The sequence below is a fragment of the Symphalangus syndactylus genome, chromosome 4, assembly GCF_028878055.3.
Source record: "Symphalangus syndactylus isolate Jambi chromosome 4, NHGRI_mSymSyn1-v2.1_pri, whole genome shotgun sequence".
NCBI lineage: Eukaryota > Metazoa > Chordata > Mammalia > Primates > Hylobatidae > Symphalangus > Symphalangus syndactylus.
In genome coordinates, this window is record NC_072426.2 from 155,034,900 (window position 1) to 155,051,620 (window position 16,721).

The 16,721-nt window shown below is 38.8% G+C and overlaps 1 protein-coding gene across 1 annotated transcript in view; it reads left to right on the forward strand.

The window, feature by feature from the left end:
* The window catches only part of TENM3 (teneurin transmembrane protein 3), a 2,305,387-nt gene that overhangs the window by 1,362,073 nt on the left and 926,593 nt on the right, over positions 1-16,721 (forward strand). The gene's annotated exons all lie outside the window — the stretch shown is intronic.

The window sequence follows — 16,721 nt, forward strand, 5'->3', positions numbered from 1 at the left end:
TCCCATGCTTAGCTGCTGTGGGAGGGGACAGACGGGATAAAGCTGGGAATGGGAAAAGGATGAACTGCATTTTCAATCTCAGGTCACTCTGGTGCAAGTGATCGGAAACCCACTTCCCAAAGAGATACCTCTTTTATAGAAAATACTCAAGCGTCATGACGCCTCCTTCTCCACTAGGAGACCCCCTTATTTCCTGGCTTTGTTCCTCTGCAGGCCACTTTCCTCTGAGAGAATACTTTTACGAACTATCGTAATATGACTTTCTAACTTTCTTTGGGGCAAACCCACCTACAAGTTCCAAATCGCCTTAGCATTCATGCCGTACCCCTCCCAGCACTCTCAAAGTTCAACCCACAGAACATAGCCGATTGTAGCACTCCATGTCCCAAAGTCTGAGTTACCCAGCATAGAAATACACCACAACCCTCATGGGATAGATGCTGCATCAGGATAGCGCAGGGTGAGTTTTAGCACTCCCAGAAGAGTAAAACCATTAGACAGGGTTGTGTCATTTCAAATCTGATGCTTTTAAAGATCTCCCATCTGTAGGATAGATACAAGCCCTCCTTTTCCTGGTATTCCAACAAGCACTGAATCAACAGTGTGCGCATGTGCGCGTACACATATACATAAGCACGCATGCAAACGCACACACGCACTCACGCACGCACACGCACGCATACACGTGCACACACGCACACACACGCACACACGTGCACACACGCACACACACGCATGCACATCCACACTAAAAGACAAACAATAATTTTCAAAAAGAATAAGCATACAAGCATAGTAAGGAAAAGCAATATTTACCTAACTAAACACGCTTAGGAAAACATCAGTACCGTGTAGGGTTGGTACCCCTTTCATCATCCTCTGAATTCTAAACCTTGCTCAGAGGCCTATAAGCACATAAAATACAGCGACCACTGCGACATTTTAAGTCTACGAAGCTATTTGCCTCTTGACAAATATCTCCTACATGCCCAAAGAAAGCCTGGGTCATAGATTTTAAATGATCTCCAAAGCCACTTGCCTACCTGTTGAGCAGACCATCAAATTCAGAGCTCCAGTTTTAATGACCCAGGGTACCTCTTTCTGACCAAACCAAGAGAAAAGTCAACTCAGGGTATGTCTTTCCAGCCAAACCAAGAGAAACGTCAACTTCAAAGAATTTAAAGAAGTAAGAACCCACAGTGGATCCTCAGGCTTTTAATACCTTACAGGAGAAGGTCTTAGCAAATGGGAGCACTAAATAAAAGCGGGACACTAAAAAATCGGGTGATGTGTGGACACCTGATGGGCTGGACACGAATAAGTCAGTGTTGTGTGGCAGAAGGAAGAGAGAACTTAATGTCAGAAACCTTAACTTCTTTTCCTTCGTTTATTATTCAACAAACATTTATAATTGGGTACCCCCTGAGTGGCAGGTGCTAGGTTCAGGTCCTTCCTCCACCACTCACTGACTGTGGGACTTTGGGTAAATCATTTACTCTTTCAGGGGGTTCAGGTTTCCTATTTAAAACTTTTTCATGGGGTTCACTTTTCCTATTCAAAATCAAAAAACAAAATCTGGACTTCTTGTTTGTTGCAAGGGGCTTTATGGTGAGGTACCAATGAGACATTTGTGGAAGCACTTGTAACACATAGCCATCTCTATAAAATAAATGTAAGTTATTCCTTTGTGCTAGTCCAGTAATTATTTTTGCTCTTAAAAGTGTTAGGTAATGTCTACATTAGAAGAAAACAACTCAAAAGAGCAAGAGTCTGTATTAATATTTCAGTGCTTTGTATATACCAGGCAAGCATTACACATATCATCTCATGTCATTCTCACAAAACAATATGAAGATGCTATTATAATCCTGGTTCCTGTTTTACAGGTGACAAAGTGAAGATGAGCAACAGCTTAAAAATAAGAAAGGCAGCATAGTGGTGATGGTTTCAGAACACTGCGAACGTACTTAATGCCACTGAATCTTACACTTAAAAATGGTTAAAGTGATAAACGTTATGTGTATTTTACCACAATAAGAATAAATAATAAAAGCCAGGAACCATAGCCAGACAGTATGCAAATACCTTAAGAGGTGAGATCACAGAGCCATGCCAGTTATCTCAGACTAACAAAGACAGGCATTTATTTTTCTAAAACAAATATGCATTTGTAGATCTATAGTTTTATCTACTTACTCTTTAGTGTTTAGAAAAACTGAAGTTTGTGTACTCAATGTAATTTTGTTGATTATTTGATCTCTAACTGTGGATCTCCTGGACATGAGTTAGATGCATGATCTCCTCATGGGAATTTATCTCCACCAACTGGATACATAGAGTTTTAAAAACAAATATCCGATATTCTATCTTCTGATTCGAACGAAAGTATTTTGCTTTATTGTAACTTTAGTTAAACTTTTACGTTGCCAAACTAGAATTATTCATGAAATTCTCAAAACTATATTGGGTTATATGTATTTAAACCATGTTCCATGAAAATATAAATGATCCTATAACATTTGAAATCTAATCGTAATTCATTTTATAATGGCAATCTCAAAACACGTTTGTTAATTGTGTTAATTATATCACTCTCATTGACTTTCTCAGCTCACTTTCCCTTTTGGTGAAGAGATACTTATGACATTTAGTGTTTAATGTCATTAGCTTTTTTTCTGAATAAGGGTGGGAATATTGTTCAGCAATTTTGAAATCTAACAGGAATAAATGCAGGATGTGGAGGCATCTGTTGACTATACACATGCTGAAGAATCACAGTTGTTAAGAAATAACAGCAATCTAAAAGGGAACGGAAATATACTGGGAAGAAAAAAAAAAGGTCCAGGAGGGTTAAGAGGAGGTTCTTTGGCAGATTGCTCTGCCCAGCGTGCTGTAATAGCCCTTTCCAAAACATATTGGCAAACTATGCTGAACGATCTTGATAAGGGAGATTTAATTAAAATGCTGTAAGCATAAGATCTCTGCCTTCGTGCTATAGAAGATTTTGTTGAAAGAATCTTATTACAAACCTAGCAGGATTTTTTAAATGTTTTATTCACTTGTAGCCATCCCACTGATTACAGTTGGAAGTATAACACAACCAGTTGGTTCTTAATAAGGGCTTTTAAAACTCACAGCATGTTCTTCAGTCCCTTAGTACAGGATGAATGTGACATCAGGGACACAAATATCATTACCTTGATAAATTACTGACGGCATAATGATTTTGGAAATCGTCATCGACTGATCATCAGTCACAATTTATTTCAAATCAATGTCTACAATTTGTAGCCTGGATGGAAGTTTTATCAAAACCCCCTCTGGTATAGTACAGCTCTTGGTAGCTAACTTCCTCCTAAGAGCATTACAGCCTTGTCATACATCATCTGCTGTTCATGAATGGAACCACTCAATGATTCCGTGGCCTCAAGCAATCCGAATTAGTCAGAAGAACACTGGGCTACCACACACTCATAGGAAAGCTCGTTCAGAAAAGCAGTTAATTTAAGAACCAGCAAATGTGCCAAACTACAGAATCCTTCCCTAGACACAGAGTTTCCCATTTTTTTCCCCTTTCCAACTGGCAATAAATGGTAATGTTTGACTTTACTACGTTGTTAAATTGCAAATAAATTGTTGCCGAATCATGCCCTATAGACGTTTACGTCTTTAAAGCAGTCTCGGTACCAGGAAACATAATCTGCATCCCTTTGTCTGAGAGTTGGTCATGTTCCATGACTCTTTTCCAACACATTTAACATTTCAAGTAATTTTAGGTCAGTAGGGCTCAAGAAGTCAATCCCTGTGGTATTCTTATGTAATATTTTTCTAATTTTTAAATTGGTCATCATTTATGAAGGATCACAAAATGATCAATGCCAGTGCTAGCCAGTGATGAACTTCTATGAGGAATACTCTGTCCCCAAAAGGCCGCCTTCTCAGATTAATAATAGAAACTACAGAGTATGCGTTAGCTAGCATAAGGGTTTGATCGGAATATTGGCAAGAATGGATTTTTTTAAGGCTGTGTTTTCTACTTTTGCTTCTTTACAGGGAAACTGAAATAATTGGTTGGGTATATACTGCGGTTGAGATAGACAAGCGAATATGGAGAAATATAACAGAAAATAAACATACAAGCACTGAGTTCTGTTCTGTTTTGTGAAATAACGCTGATGCAATATTATTTTTAGAGGGAAGAAGATAATATTCACATAAGTGGGCTGGTGGAAGTAGGTTGAAGTAAAATTTAACGTTTAACTTGTCATTGTGTTATTAGACACTGTAAGCTTTCTTTGTGTTTTGGATAAAGTTTGGTAGTAGTAACATTACTCCTGAATTTTATAGTTCCACTTTCAAAATATCACGTGAAATTAGACTCTTGATAGATGTTTTCTAATGAAGATAACGTAAGATTACTAGCTCGAGTTTAAGATTGGCATGTACTTCTCTAAACTTACATAACAATTCTCAAAAGCCCAACATGAAATGAGGAAAATCGAGGCACTATTAATGATGCATCACTTATTAAGTGTCAGTTATGATTCGAGCATCCTGCTGAACGTCCCAAGTACATTATTTTTGGTAACTCTCACAAGAACGCTATAGGGGGTTGTTTGGCTCCAAATTTCAAATAAGGAAAGTGAATCATAATTGCCTCAGATATTGAAAAAGTGTAGTGGGCAGATCTATTTGAACTTAAGGTTATTATTCTTCATGCTATGTGAAATTCCATGGAACTTGAATGATATTTAAGAATCTAGTTAAGATTAGTTAAGTTAAGAATCTAGTTTAGAAACTAGTTAAGTCTTGCTTTTCAAATCTTTATGTGACTAGTATTTATGGAGTGTTTGTCATATTAATCGTTGTATATCAAGTGCTATGAAGAAAGAAAACAGAGAAAATGAGAATAAACGAAGGAGAGAAAGGGAGAGGATGGAAGGAAAGAAGAGAGGGAGGGAGGACAGGAGGAAGCAAGGAGAGAAGGAGGTAGGAAGGAAGGAGGGAGGAAGAAAGGAAGGAAAAGAGGGAGGGAAGGAAGAAGAAAGAAGGAAGGAAAAGAGGAAGGAAAGAAGGAAGGAGGGAAGGAAGGAAGGAAGGAAGGAGGGAAGGAAGGAAGGAAGGAAGGAAGGAAGGAAGGAAGGAAGGAAGGAAGGAAGGAAGGAAGGCAGGCAAAGGAAGAGAGGGAGGGAGGGAGGGGCACATGGTTCCAGACCTTAAGGAATTTACAGTTACCCCTACCTCAATGTTCTCCTGCCTCTTAACTTCCCAAGGGAATCTGGGACGTTGGACAAATCTTTTCTGAGCACCAACAATATGCCAAGACCTATAAATCTAAAACAGTCCTCAGTGTTCCCCCCGGCTTCAACTGCAAAGCCTCCTCTGCTTTCTAAGTGCATGAGCTCTATCAATGACACCCCCCTCTTCCCAGTCAACCCATTTGAGATTTTTTTATTGCCTGCACCTACTCTCTCCAATATCTCATGAACGAGTAAATCTTGCTGTTTTATCTTCTGTAGTGTAGCCCACATAGATGTTTCTCTTTTTGCCCATTCTATCGATGCCCGTGCCTTATGCACTGGCAATAGTGCCAAATTGTTTCAAACTTATAAGTGATTTGGTATGATTGTCCCTCCAGCTGATACTTCTGGGATGACTTCTTGGTGTGGCATGAGGTTCTGTGGTCCCAGTCCCATGTGATTCCCCGGGCAGGCGGCTCCTCCTGGACTGACAGGCATACTGGCTCTCTCTGTTGTATTTATCTTGAATCCCCAGCTTCTGCTCTGTACACACCGGAGGAGGTCGGCACTCAGCATAAGGATGGTGAAGTGGAGTCTGGGCCACAGCAGCACCTGGACAGAGTAGGAGGCAGCACCACAGTGGTTATAGTGACAGGCAGACTTGGGTTTCAGGGCTCATTCTGTCACTTACTCGCTGCGTACTTTAGGCAAGTTTATTCATTTGACAGATGGTTACTGACCACATGCTTCGTGCCAAAGTAATTTCTGGGGCAAACCATGGTGATCAAAACAGAAAAGATACTAAGCTCCATGGTGTTTCCTTCTAATGGAAGAAGATAGACGGGCAAGTACATTACTTAGTAATTGTGATTATTTCAGATACGAGTAGGGAATATTTTTTCAAATTGGGTGATGTGATGGAGGGTAAGGTGAGGGCATGAGAGGCACTGAATTTAGATTTAGTGATTAAGAAAGACCTCATTGAAGAGAAATGTTTGAGAATGAACAGAAGGAACCATCCAGGAAAAGATCAAGGGCAGAGATTTTGGTTGCGCGAACAGTAAATACAAAGACAGACGGCAGAGGGAAGGCCAGGGTGGCTGGAGGGGGCAGGCGAGGGGAGGGGTGGACAAGGGGAGGGGTGGGTGAGATCTGAGCAAAGGGCCTTGTCAGTCATGAAAAGAGACTGGATTTTTGGCCAGGTGCAGTGGCTCATGACTGTAATCCCAGCATTTTGGGAGCCTGAGGCGGGAGAATTGCTTGAGGTCAGGAGTTTGAGACAAGCCTAGCCAACATAGTGAAACTCCGTCTCTACAAAAAAAAAAAAAAATTAGTCAGGCATGGTGGTGCGCACCTTAGTCCCAGCTACTGGGGAGGCTGAGGCGGGAGAATCACTTGAGGTCAGGAGTTTGAGACAAGTCTAGCCAACATAGTGAAACCGCATCTCTACAAAAAAAAAAAAAAAAAAAAAATTAGCCAGGCATGGTGGTGCGCACCTGTAGTCCCAGCTACTGGGGAGAGTAAGGTGGGAGAACCTCTGAGCCTGGAGGCAGAGGTTGCAGTGCACTGAGATCACACCACTGCACTCCAGCCTGGGTGACAGAGAGAGACCCGGTTCCCCCAAACCAAAAAAAGAGAGAGAGACTGGATTTTTATGCAGGTGTAATGGGGAAGCCATTGGCAGGGTTTAAGCAGAGGAGTGACATGGCCTGACGTTCATTAGAGAACCATGGCTCTGTCTGCTGTGAGGAGAAAGGACAGAGAGAGACATGTGGAGCAGCGAGTCCTGCTAAGCAGTTGTAACCAGAGTCCCCTCCCCAAGCCAGGCCATCACACTCATAGGCAAAACTGGACCCAGCGATCCTGAACATATGCTGCATTCAGCTACTTCTAAATAGCTAGAGTATTTTTAAATGTTTAAATAACTATTCCCATGTATTAAAATCATTTAATTTTGGCATATATATATTATTTAGAGACAGGGTCCCACTCTGTCACTCAGGCTGGAGCGCAGTGGTGCAATCATGGCTCACTGCAGCAGCTCAATGGATCCTCCCACCTCGGCCTCCTGAATTTTGACATAAGTCTTGATATGGAATAAATGAAGTTTAGATTTATAGGTTTTGCAAATTCAACCCAAATACTTTGCAAGATTTATTTGCTTCATTCCTTGCCTTGCTCTTACTTTTAAGGATGTTATAGGAAAATTTGTGGGGGGCAGAAATTAGGGGTTTTGGTAATGAACCAGCTATTTCTAAAGGACACTAGTGAGGCACATCAGATGCTGGGCTAATGCTTTGTGTGTTAGAGTAACCATTGTTATATCAACCAATAGCTATTTATCCAGTGCCGGACAATACGAGATACTGTGCTAAAAATGGTAGGAGACACAGAGAAGCATATGATACATTCCTGCTCGCATAGAGCTTGAAATCTCACGCAGAGCCAGGATGCATTTGCAGAACAGGTAACCCTACCTGACAGCTTGTACTAAGATCCAGACCAGCACTGAAGAATGTGCCAGGACATGGAGGAGGGGAGCACCCCAGACAGTGAACAACTTGAGGAAATGACAGCAAAAGAAGAAAGGTATAGCTTTTTCAAACGTGATTGACTAGACGGGCCAGAGAATTCACATGGGCTGCTACATTATAAGGGAATAGTGGGAAATGAGGCAAGAGAAGAAAATTGAAACCAGTTGTACAGGGGGCTTAATGCCTGGCCAAGGAATGTGGGCTTTGTACTGTTGGTATTGGGCAGCTCTTGAAGGGTTTGAGGCAAGGGAGTGACATGATGAAAAGGTATTTGGGAAGATTAATCCAACAGCTGTGTGCCAGACAGGCAGGAGAGGAGGCAGGAAGCAGCTGCTATAGGTGATCTTCAGTTGAGGGGCGTGTTGGTCTTGTTGGTTCTGGGTTTTCAAAGTAAAATAATTTTACATATATGTCAAAATTCCCTCATTTTTGGCCACACGCCTGTAGTCCCAGCTACTCAAGGAGACTGAAGCAGGAGAATCACTTGAACCCAGGGGGCAGAGGTTGCAGTGAGCCGAGATCGTGCCACTGCACTCTGCCCTGTGTGACAGAGTGAGACTCAGTCTCAAAAAAAAAAAAAAAAAATCCCTCATTTTTCCTTATGCCATATCTGACGATATGATAGGTTTTATCAAGAAGTGTCCTTTCTTTATATAACATTTAAAAATAGTCCCTTTCTAGAAAAATTATTCACCCCTTGCTCCATTATTTTCTTGAGTAATAGTGACAAGCTAATAAAAAACTGACAAGGAAATAGCAAAAAAGTAGGAAATTATGAAAACAAGTGAATGTTTTGCTAAGGAAATGTTTATTACTGTGGTTCTCATCATTATGAGTTAATTACAGGCTCTCAGCAAATATCCCATTGTGAACTCAGAGGTGCAATATGTTTTATTTGAAAAAGTGAAATAGTGATTTCCTTTCCAGTATTCAGTTGCGTTTCTTGCTATTTTAAGACTACTCAGTGGTACCAATGTACTTTGACAACCAATTATCCCAGCATGTCTTTGCAGCGTATTCTAACTATAATGCTTTCTAAAAGCTTGAATTGCAAAAACAGAGTTTTATCTTAATTGATCATATGTGCTTCTAGAATTGTCTGAATACTATTTGTGTAATATCTGAATAACTTAACTAATTTACATGAGCAGAAAAAAAAAAAACACCTGTTGGAGTAAGACACACAAAACTTCCTTCAAAGCTATTTAATCATTTTTTTCCTCAGACTTTCTTTAATGTCTTGACTCTTAAGAAAGAATGATATGTAGTCCCTGAGTTCTGGCCAAAATAAAGCATAAGATGTCCCTTAGACCATCCCTGGGAACTCATAATCTGATTTCCTGAAGCCAGTTGCCATCTGATTATTACCGTTACAGGCAATGCAAACCTTAGACTTTGCCCATATCATCTTATTCTGCCTGGTTCCATCTTAAACCTGTTTTCAAGAATGACATGGTCCACACTCTATAAGCAAAAGGTGACTTTACAGAGTAGGAATTCTCCCCGTTAATGTTGCCTTAAGCGCCTGTTAACTACAATGCATTGTTTAAAAGCTGACATCTGTGATTATTTCAGGCACAGGGCCATTGCTTAATTTACTTTGGTTTGATTTTTTTTTTTTTCTCTCCGCCCTCCCAGTTGGCTTCTCCAGAAGAGTAAAGCCAGACAGTAGTTACTGCTTTGGAAAGAAAAGATAAGCCGAGCACTTTGGAATGCGTTTTTCTAACACTCCTTCGCCAAGTGTTACATGACTGTATCAAATTTCTTTAGACTTTGATAATGAGAAACAGACAATGCTATAGAAAATACAACCAAGAGATTTGTGGTAATAGAGGATTTCAGAAATACACATGGTTCTAAATGGCTCTAAGATTATGTGCTTTCGAGTTCTCAATCTTTTATTTTTTTCATGTTTGAGTAGACCCTACGGTTGATTATCAGGTTGACGAAGGGCAGAGGCCCTGTCTGCTGATTATAAATGTGCATGTGTGTAAAATTTTCACACATAATATAATATTTCAAAGTTATTTTTATGGGGGCTCCGGGGTCCCAGAACTTAAACAAAACTGCTAATCATTGGCTCCAAGAAATACTTAGAAGGAATCATAGTTTTTTTAACATCATATGGAGTCATTTGCAGACTTTTGGGCTACAGATCACATTATGTTTATTTATTCAGCTGGCTTTGGAGATCTGAGCAATATTTGGAGGCATGCAAGTCTCTGCCTTGCTTAATAAAAAGTATACTCAAAGGTATCGCTCCAGCATTTTTATACACAAAAGCTTCTCACAAGCAGGGGTTGATATCGAAAAAAATGTAATTTTGAAATTAAAAAGGAAGAAACTAAACAATCCTGGGGAAAAACATCATCCAGCCTTATCTTTCTTAAGAAATCTTCAGCTAACCTTGTGTCCCTCGTGCTGTAAAGCTTGAAAATACCTTATTATCTTTTATAAGAACACTGTAAACTGTAACTTGCATTATTCTTTGTGATCATCTACAACACACAAGACTTGGCTCACCTTTTAAGAATAGTCATCTAACACAGGGTGTGTAATTTTGTTGGCATTATTAGTAAAACTTTATGTCACGAAGTCAATTCAGTCTTTTCCATGAAAGAAGGTGGAACAAATATTTCATAGCTATGGCTTTTGAGGAATATTCCGCCTTTCGATCTTGAGGCAGTCTTTCAACATGTACGCCAATCAGAAGTCTTTAACAGATGTAAAATACATCTTGTCTGCTTGTCTTTGAAAAATATAAGGATCTCAAGATGCACCTGAAATATTAATTGTGTAGACAATACTTCAAGCAGGGCTAGAACTTGCTGAGTGTTTCAACCACTACCTATTTGTTCAAGTTTTTTCTCTTTTTCTGGTTTTCCTTTTTCTTTCTTTTTTCTTTCTATTTTCCAACATCCCTAATACTTCTAAGTCCATGACTTGTCAAAATGGCTATAATATACCCAGATAAGTAAATTTATTGATAGCATTTAACATCTCAAACATTGTATTTGATTTGGTTAGCTTCGTGATGGTTTAATGGAAGAATATACTTTGTACCATGAAAATATTTCTTTTACTTCTATTTTTCCTTTTTCTTTTGACCAACCTACCCCAGTTATTTTAAGTAATCACTTTATTGTGAAATTATCCTTTGTGTGAGTTTCTCTGTTAACATACAATTAGTATAGGATAATTTCACTGTCAGCAAGATAACTCATTTGTGGAAGTTTGCCACAGTGATTTCTGTATTCTTCGCTTTGACTCTCTGTGAGAAATATCCCCACAGATTGAACCCATGACCTCCTCTTCTGATCTATGCTCGCCTCTTCAATATTGATTTGTATTTGGCTTGGGTGGAAACTGTTAAATTTTGCGTTAACATTTAAGATGTGTTTTGTAGACACTGTCATTATTTGATAAGATGTTACAAAGTGATATCCCTTCAAAGCATTTCTTAAAGACAAAATAGATATTTAATTAAGCTTAAAAAGGAGCAGGATTATGTCTTTTAATTACGCAAGCTTACACAACACACACAAGCACACACACACACTTTTCTACAAATATGAAACTAGGGAGAGCTGCATATAAAAGAGCTTAGGGTCATGAAAGGCCATAAACCAAAACCATTTTCCCATATGCTACTATATTTCTCATAAAATGCAACAGAACATTTAGAATTCCTGTAAATCATTTTATTTTATCTGATAACACACTAAAATATATTTTCAATTTCCCTTTCCATCTCTTTTTAACAATACCACCATTTTCTTTTTTCTCACCCCAATCTAAGCTTTTAAACTTCATTAACAAAAGTGCCTCCCTGCAGAAAAAAATATATCTCAAGCTTTGTCACAGAGCCAACTGCTATGAGAAGCAGGACAAAAAGGGGACAAAACAAAACATATTTTCAGGTCTTATGATGTGCCAGGCACTGTAGCAAATTTCTTTTCCATGTGTTTTCTCAATAAAAAAATGGAATAAAAACGATGTGTTTTTCTAAATTGTTACTTCATTATATTATATATGACATTGTATTATATTTCTTTTATTATTGTTCCTCGATTATTTTGATGACTAGACTATTATGCCCAGTTTAGAGCAATAGAGCACTGTTGCCAGGGAATAAAACATATGAAACATGAAAGGTAACTCTAGTGGATTTCGTTTTTTATAAAATAGTCTATCCCATAAGAAGTAAAGAATATCCTGGTTCTCACTGAAGTTATTGATGGACATAAATACAGGTACAAACAAGAGAAATTTAGCTCAGACAGCAGAATGAATGCTCACATGAATCATGTCTTTCACAACTATGCATGAAAAATGTTAACACTTTTGGGGTGTTTTTATGAGAAACTAGGTAGCTGTATTTGTGGGCTGATTTATATACATTCTTAACTTTTATAAGTGCTACCTTAACCCTAATTTAATACTTTAAGAATTTGAAAGAATAGAGCTCAGAATAAAATTAACAGTTCAGTGAATATATTAATTTCACCAAGGCAAAGATGAATTAGATGGCTTCTATGACAGTGTCTGTTCCTTTGTCTTTTTAGCCCAACTTTCATACTTCTTCAAAGAACTGTAAGCAATGCATTTTTAACAAAATTACAATGACTCTGCTACTCTCATGAAGATTTATTAATACTGACTACTAAATAAAAATGTCAAAGACAGTAAATATCATGCATAAAAAGCATGAAGAAACGCTACATTGGTTTGAGGACAAATAGGAAATGTAATGTACATTCTGGGTAGAAAATGCATTTCTAGTAATGTTAGGTAAAAACAAATTATAGGCAAAAAAAGTAAATGGTTCTCATGGTACCTGAATAAGAAGGCAAAATTGAAAGAAATTTGGGCTCTCTGCAGTATACAAACAAGTGAGTTACCTGCCCGCGACACTCGTCCTTGGGTACCCAGTTCCCTTAAGCCTTTCTTCTGGGTCCAGAGATCTAAGGGTAGTTGGCCACAGGCAAGAATCATTACTGCAGGTCCCCTACTTATGAAACTTTTTGTGTGCTGACTTCCATCTTTTTATGGCAGTGATTCTCAAGCCTCTTGATTGTGGCTCACTTACGGATATGCATACCCCAGACTATTTCCCTTTTCCAAGGGAAAAAGACCCCATAGTAACAAAATACTTTGGGATAAACAAAATAACAATCAACATATTATAATATAGCACCGACACAGCACGGCCCATGATGAGCAAATATAAAATCTAATAATAATGCCACAAATATGTTAATTCATGTCAGTTTGCAACCAGAACAGCAGTAATAGCCACATATGCCTTCCTAGATTTCAAGAACTCTAACAAGTTTCATGTGGACATGAATCGCAGGACCACTGCACGGCTCTCAGGCATGAGGTTGTAATCAAATGTCTTAGTGGAATCCTGGCTTAGAGTTCTCAGTTAATTCTGGTAACACACTAATATTAGTTTATGAATAGTATCTTCCACCAACTCAGCAAATACTAGTGAGTATCCGTTATCCTCTATGAAACTGCACATTATTCAACTATAAGAGGCAAAGAACTACAAATTCTGTCCATCAGGCTGAACTTTGAATTTCTGCAGGAGTATAAGGGCATACTTTGCATTGGAGGGATTTCAGCGTCAGTGCACTGATGATGACCTGATTGAGTCAGAAGCTGTTCCCAGAAGGAGATTTCATTTTCACCCTTGTTTACTTGGGTGCCAATGGCTACAGACTTGAATAACCCAGAAGACAGAGAGAGAGAGAGAGAAAGCAGAAAAGAAAAAGAGAGTTGTGTCTCAGTAAGCCACCAATGATCTATCTGAATAATGATCTACCTTACTATGTAAAACATCTTATAATCAGAATCCGGTTAGACCACGAACTGGGAAACCGGTGCAGGTAACAACTAGAGGTGACAGCAGAGTAGTCAGTGGTCAAATGAGCTGAGATACGGATCAGGGGCAAATAAAACAGGGGAGTTCTGATAGGATGACAACAAGCGGATGAGTTAAACTGCCTGTATAGGTATGAACTGAGATCTTCGAGCCCTAATATTCCAGATGGGGAATCTCGATGCCCGGCAATTCCTTAACTAGAGCTTTGTGTGTTACATTGCTCTCACCCATTTAAGTCAGTGTTTTTCAGAGGGCACCCTCCTTTTCCCAAGACTCTGAATTATCAAAGCCAAATTAGCAAACCGCATCTTTCATTAATTTTTCTCCACTTGCTCTACAGTGAGATGATTCTATGGCTCAGATGAAGGCTCGGTGACACCTATTTGTGTGAACATATCAATCCACCCTTACAAAGTAATAGAAAGTGTGTTCTACTGTGAAATAACTATTGCTTATCCTGTTCTAATTTCCAGTTACATTATTCAAGTACTACTGGAGTTGACTTACAAGCATCTTTCACCATTCTTTGGAGTTTACAGATAGAAAAACTGTGTAATAAACTTCACCTGAGTAACAAGGCAAGCTGTGCTGGCTGTCGATTGCCAATACACTGTTTGGATATTAGCTTAGAGCACAAGATTTAGATCTTACTAGCTGTTGTGAAGAGTTGTCATTCTATTAATAAATCTTTAAAGGAAGGCTCGCTCCTGGAGATTTTACATTTTATTTCCAGAAAAGCCAAGAACAAATGTGAATATGGCTAATAGCTAATTTTTCCTTCCTTCTTTCTTCTTTTTCTTGTTGCCAATGATGATGGCCCTTCAGGGGACAAAGGGACGGAAGACACAAAATGCATTCTTTGGAGTTGGTTTTAGACACCTTCAGTTTTCTGCTAAAAAGTTCTAGTCTGGTTGACCCCAAATCCTCTTAGTGTTTGATCATGGACACGCTGACAGTACCGTCATCCACATGCCTACACAGAGGATGGCAAAGATGAGGGGTTGAAGGCTTGCTAAAGCACTTTCCTCATTGACAAAATTGGCAGTGACCTTAATCAGTGACTCTCTAAGCTTTTTAGCACTGACAGAAATAACCATTTTTTTCCGCTTTGTCTATTTTCATCATAGACACTTTCTCCTCTGGTCTTCAGATATGATACAGGTCCATAGGTTTGTAGAGCTTTAGAAATCCGGTCACTGTACTCTCCTTCCGTTTGTATTATGATTCTTATCAAAATCCCCCAAATATATATTTAAGGAGACTTGATTGGAAAAAAATCTCAGAATATAGAAAAATATCTATCTATGAACAGAGAAATTGGTCAGTTTAAGTCCATTTTAAATAATCATTTTGATTACCACTGTTTATAAACCTGTACAGAATACGAATGGCTCTAAATTGTATACTATATTCATTTTCTTTAAATCCGTAGATCTTAGTTATTTTTCTAAATATTTGCAAGGGGTATGAAATTCCTGAAAGCTGAAAATGGTTTTTGCAAGGGAAAAGTTAACAGTAAATGATTATTTTAATTCACTTGATATTTGGAAATCATAATCTTGATTGCATGGCTAAACTCAATAGCACCCTTAAGTAATTATTCTCCATAAATTAACATGCTATTTCTATCTTCTGTAATTTTCAAGAAATCAAGGCTGTTAACTATAAGCTATAGCTAAAATCACAGTGAATCTAGAAGTTTCTAACATCCTCCTGGTTAACTGTATAGTGCTCAGTTGTGGCTAATGCCTCATTAGGATGGACTAAACAACCAAACCAACTGCTCTTCCACTCGGTTACTTAATTATCTAGATACTGCCTTAGTTTGTTTCTTTGGCATATAATTGCAAGTAATAAAAATCCTGTACTTGTAAAAGAATGAGAAGTCACTGCAATTATATATTTACAATTTATAGCTTTTGAAATGATTATTTTTGTCATTTATTCTAATCTGTGAACCCTAGCCGGGCTAAGTTCCGAATCACTGCGTGATGTTCAAGAGAGGCTGCTTTTCAGAAAAGAGAACATCGGCACTGGTGTGTGTAGAATAACCAAGTATCAGGCCAGCTCCGTCGCCCCACAATTTTTATTATCATTTTTTAATCTATCCAAGTCAACAAACAAGACAAATAACCACTTTTCAGCATTAACCCTGCCTGAATTTTAAAGCATTCTGCGTTTGAACACAGCCTCCTCCATAAACCTTTTGTCACTTGTCTTTCCTAATGCCACAGTCTTCAGAGACTCCTTCCTCTTCTCTGATTGCTTCCTCTCTCCTAGATAGGAGTCTGTCCACATTCCCCCTCTCTTTATATTCTATACGGTCTCTTGGCGATCTCGTCTAACCTCATTGCCTTAATGATCACTTTTCTGAGGCTTGAAGTTTTGTTTTGTTTTGTTTTAAATCTCTGACCCTTGCACCACACTGATTCCCCTGCTACAGATCCCCCAATAAACATCTGCTTCTCATCATGCATTATTATAATCCTCTCTATCAGTTTGTCTCCATAAGCTGGGAATTCCATGAGGCCTGGGCTCATATCTTTCTAATTTCACTGCTGAATTTCTGGGCCTAGCACAGTGCCCAAATTGTTACATGTGACTTAATCGCTACTCTCACAATTTCACCTCAGTTCCAATCCCTCTGAACAATTCCTTCAATCAAACTGAAATGCATCAAATTTCCCCTCCTGTTTCCATTATGTTCAAACTCTGTAACTTGGTCATTTTGTCCCCCGGACGTGGGCTGCCCCCCATCCAATCTTCCTGCCTCAGGCCCTGCCCACCACCTTGAAGACCATACTCATCCCCAATCTCCATTTAGGCCCCACCTCCTCCAAAAATATCACCTCTCCCTGTTGGAAGTCACCTCTTCTGCCTCCTGACTCCCAGAACATTTGATTATGCCTCTTTTATGATACTCACCAGTTTGGTATATTTATTACACTTCTTTGTTTGCTTAATTTCCTTGAAGAAAAAGTTTTACGGTAGACAGCTGCAGATCTCCTGTACCACCTGGTACATGCAGAGATAGCAATTGCTTGTTACATGACTGAG